Source organism: Arachis duranensis, chromosome 6 (genome assembly GCF_000817695.3).
Source record: "Arachis duranensis cultivar V14167 chromosome 6, aradu.V14167.gnm2.J7QH, whole genome shotgun sequence".
Taxonomy (NCBI): domain Eukaryota; kingdom Viridiplantae; phylum Streptophyta; class Magnoliopsida; order Fabales; family Fabaceae; genus Arachis; species Arachis duranensis.
The window spans coordinates 85640713-85646180 of record NC_029777.3 but is presented as its reverse complement, the minus strand read 5'-3'; positions in this window follow the sequence as shown (position 1 = coordinate 85646180).

The following is a 5468-nucleotide window of genomic DNA, read 5'->3' as shown; positions in this document are numbered from 1 at the left end:
TTTACATCTTAAATCTCAATATATTTAAAAAAAATTCACAATAGATAAAAAATTAATTATATCAAAAAATATCTAAATTACATAGAAAAAAAAACATCCAAATCAAATAAGAAGAAGAAAAAATGACGATGGTGAAAGGGACGACGCGATAGAGGACAGTGGTGCGAGGGCGAAGGCACGTTATGATGGAGGACAGAAATGCGAAAGGAAGGACATGCAACTCGCAGAAAAACTCCCTGCAGCCATTGGCGGAGCTACATTGATAAAAAGGGGGGCAATGGCCCCCTAAATTAATAATTTGTACATACTGAGTTTCTAATTTTTTAATTTGGTCCTCTTAATTTTAAAATTTTTTTTTCTTAACTTATATTTTCCATGTTAGCCCCTTCCAAAAACATTTCTAACTTTGTCCCTACCTGCAGCAGCAACGTGAAGGAACACATGCGCAACTTGCGCGAGAACTCCCTCCAGCAGTGACGGTGCAGCAAACTGCGGAAGTAGCACAACGTCTAGAGAACAGCCGGATTATGCAATGAGAGAGCTCTTGATGTTCACAGAATGGTTACTCTATTAAGTTTTTCATGTGTTTAAAAGAGGTTACGTTGCTTAATCTCATTATTCAAAATCTGATTAATCTTAATTATTCAAAATTTGATTTTTTTAATTTTAAATTAATTTTTAAACAGGTTATTTAAGTTAGTTATGGGGTGAGTTGGTTCCTTGTACTTTCTCTTCTCTTTCATGCTCTTCTTTCCTTCCTCCTAGCTAATTTTTTTTAGAAAATTTAGAAAAAAATTAAGGTACCAGCCAACTCTATTAACTATAATGTGGGTTAAAAGCCTAATAACATACAAAAAAATCTCATAACATTACTCAAACCTAACCCTAATTTGATTTCTCACTATTACCCACAGTAAAAATAAAAAAATACAACCGCCCCTCTTTTTCCTCTCCTATTTTCAGTAGCACCGTACTTCATCTTCTATGTTAGCTCTGTTGCCAGGAACTATCACCGCCGCATCCAACCATGCCACTTAATCTTCCATTATAAGAAGGAGCCACTACGCCTAGCACCAAAATCGACATCCACAACACGCACGATGGAAATTTTTTGGCGGTGTCACTGTACTGTGTGACCTGACACTGACCTCGAATGGGTGTTCGCCGGTGCCCACTCCGCACTTGGTACACAGAATAAGTGGCGCTATAACTGTTGTTTGTCACCGATTGTAAGGTAACGCCGTTTGTGTCAATTACCTTTTTCTCATTTTTTTTAAATTCTGGCTGAAACATGTAATTGATGATTAGATATTTTTTCATGATAAATGGATGTTTCTTCTTTGCAAAGATTCATATGTTTTTTTGGTAGAAATTTGATGTTTTTTGTTACACTTGGATGTTTCTTTATAAAACTTGGAATGTTTTATTTTATTAAACTGACTGTGGGATGTTTCTTTTTGTTTAACTTGGAATATTTTTTATTAACTTTTGGATTTTTTTTTTGTTATACTTGGGATGCTTCTTTTGTAAAATTTGAAATGTTTCTACGGTTAAATTTCTCTCTATTTAACTTGAGAGTTGGAATGTTTCTTTTATTAAGAAATTTTTGTTATACCTAGGATGTTTCTTTTGTAAAATTTGGAATGTTTTCTTTTTGTACAGTGACAGCGCGATGGACGGTTGAAGATGAGGTATTCACGACGCGATGAGAGGGGATGGGATGGAGCTTCACATTGATAAAGCAATTACAAGTCTAAATTTTTATTTTTAAAAATTCAAAATTTTATGTTTTTAAAAGAAATGGAGGGTTATGTTTTAAGGGGCTTTTTTATTTAAATTAAATAAAATGTATCATTTATCAAAATATATAAATTGTAGAGTAGTATTTACCTTTTTAAATATGGGTTACACATCTCGGGTATTGAGGTACCAAAATCATTAAAAACACATGTTGGTGACTCAGTACCGAGATAAGCAATAATGTCTAAAACAAATTCGAGATACATACAAACTGCGCATCATTCAGATCTTGAGTGCTGAGTAACCGAGATATGTGCATTCACATATTTTGGTGTCTTAGTATCTAAAATATGTGTTTATGGATAACTAGGTGACTCAGTTCTCAGGATACATCTCTATCTAAGTGTCTCATTACCCTATATATACTGTCAAAATACAATATATAAGGAGGTTCTTGACTCATCACACTACACCAAATCCACTAATTTGTATTTTCTCTTTATTCATTCTTCATACACATGACTAGTAGTCAGTTCTTTTTGTGGTAGTTTATCCAAATGTGATAATTAGAAGTGGTGAGAAGAGAATGATATTTAAGTGTGATTCACCTGTGATGTTGTGCACTTGTCGTCTTGGTTCTTTTGTTGCGCTAAAGAATCTCATATTAACTAGTATGGGTGCACTAGGTTTCAAGGAGGTTAGCAGAATTACAAACAGATTTCTATTAGCGCTCTGAGTGGAGAGTTTCGAAATAGGACATTTTTGGTCGAAGCTAATCAACATGTGATGGTCATGTTCAACGTACATGCGAGGCTAATGCCGCAGCATGTGATGAAGTGGTATTCTACGGTTTGTGACGTTGTGACGTAGGTAGTGGTTGAGGCCTGTCATCCTCGAACCCACATGCACCCTCAGTGGTGGCAAAACCGATTCACTTTTCCAAACCAATTGATCGTGTCGAGGAAGACTTGAGTGATTCTAATTCGGAATATATTGCTGCATCAGGATCATATCACAAGAGTTTATCATCTGACAAGTTTGTGTGACTCTATTCTTGAGCAATGTCATCTTTAGTGTGAAACTATGCTTCCTGTCCTTTGCCTGAGGTGGAGGTCTATTATTTATCAAGTCCTCAACCTAGCCATGTGGGGTGCCCATGGTCTCTAAAAGAAAAATGCTGAGTACCGTCAGATTTACTGTCAGAAACAATCAAACAGTATAAATCTCGCTAGTAAATAATTACTGTCAGATTTTTTCATCTAATGGTAATTACCGTTAGAATTTGCAACGCATCATCGGCTCAAAAAACCAATTGGTTACCGGTGGATTCTTCTGACGGTATTGTTGGCACCAAAAAATATTGTTTTGTGCACTGTTACTGTCGGATTATTCCTACGGTAATTTTTACAGTAATCTTAATTTTTTTAATTTGAAATACATGGTCAATTTTAATTTTAAATTTAAAATTTTTCACACAATTAGTGGTCCATTCATAAATAATGAAAAACTTTTATTCAATTAAAATAAATAATACAATGTTCAAATATATTAAAAGTCAACTACATCAAATATGTACAATGAAATAAAAAAGAAGAACAAATAACTACATATCTAGGTCGTCGTCGTCGTCGGTCCTGTGGCCCTGAGTCGGCGGCGCAGAAGGCGGTGATATCTGTATGCCATCAGCAAGACCACTGCCACCAGCAGGACCGCTGCCATCAGCAACCGTGCTGCCACCAGCAAGGTCGATGGCAGCGGCACGCATCTAGGTCTGGTACTCTTCCATCTAAGCTTCCATACGCGGCAGTAGACGTCACGTGGTTGAAACTTAAAACAATAACCAAATCAACCTAAATCCACTAAATAGGAATAATAATCATTGAAACTTAAAAAGATAACCAAATCAACTTAAATCCACTAAACAGGAATCATAATCATTGAAACTCCAAATCAACCTAAATTCACTAAACATGAATCATGATCATTGAAACTTAAAACAATAACCAGGCAACCATAAACAGGAAATACATGAGAATGAATGTGATACTTATCTCGTGCCGTCATCAAACCAAATGGTCAACCATACGATGGGAGGTGGTGGAGGGACATCAGCTGCTGCCTCACTTCCGTGGCTAGACTCCAGGGCTACAACATCCGTCGCTGAACGCGGCGTCGCCGTGGATACGGGCTACTGACCGGTAGGAGGCAGTGGCGTCGCCGTAGATGGGGACACGTAGTTCGGGTTAGGGACCATGATGAACGGCTGGTCCGCTAAACCCACAACCTGTGGCGTCACCGGCGTGGTCGAAGTAGACGGAAAGGATCCAGAAGTGCCTGGGTACCGGAAGAAATCCTCCCTCTACTCCGACTACGGCTACGACCACGACCATCAGCCTGATCCATAGCACCTCTGCCTATCGACATGTCTACAAATATCAAATTATCAAATAATCAGCAGTGTTTTTCTCAACAAAACAGCCATCCACGCAGCAATTAACACAATTAGACGATTCCAAATACTTCAACAATTCAAAACCTAATGTATTGAATCTAACCTAACTTAATCAACCTAAATCCACTAATTTTAAAAACCTGAACTAAACTAACTTTGAAACTAATTGAAAATTAAAATTTAAATTCTAATCAAATCTAAACTGAATTCAACTAAAATTAAACAAATCAAATTTCCATAAGGTAAAGTGTATCAAACTTGCAATATTTGGTAAGAAACCTCAAACATTCAAATTTCAAAAACATCGGTCAATGGAAAAACAAATCAAATTCCATCAATACAAATAGTCAAAACAAGAGGAGAACAAGTAATGATTTCAAGGGATTGACCAAAATTTTCAATAAAAAGCTTTTTGAGACATATTTACAAACACTTGGCATCCAAACTCATAAACAACAAAACTTAGATTAACAAGTAATCTGTGCAACACTAATTCACAAAATTCAACATCAATATACAAAAAAAGCAAGTTAGTAGCATTGATCATAAATTCATTAGACAGTAGTCTAATTAATTCAAAGTAGTGAAACAACAAAATAGCAATTAACACAGTAAATGAGCACAATCAAATAATTAACCAAAAAAACTCAGCAACAATTTCTCCACTAATTCAATCAACAAACTCAGAATAGTTCCAAACACTTTCAGCAATAGTTCAAAACCTATAAGTCTAAATCCTAATCACCTAAATCCATTAAAATAAAAAATTAAACTAACTCAACTAACTAAACCAATCTAATGAACTAAAACTAACTAACAGGATTTGAAAAAAAATCAAACAAAGAACCTCGAATGCAAGATGCAGAAAGCAACGAAGAATGAGGGAAGAAGGCGACGACACTGGGTTGTTGCCGGTGCTAGAGGTGGCGGTCGTGAGCCACCAGAGCAGGGAGATAGAGGCTATGTGCTGAGAAGGGCGAAAGGAGAAGGAGGAAAGGATCGTGGCAACGCTGAGAGAGAGGGGAAGAAGGAGAAGAAGGAGGCGTCGGCGGTTGGAACGCACGAGAGAAAGAGAGGGATGGTGGTTATGGTGGTAAGGATTCGAATGAGGGGGGAAGGGGTTCGTGATTTGAATTTATGCCACCTTTACCCTCGGAAAATTTTGACGGTACACCATTGCGAGTCACCAAAACGCATCATTTCACTAAATTGAGTTACCGTCGGATTAATCTGATGGTAAAGGACGCGCCAATTTAATTTATTTTTCCTCCAAAAA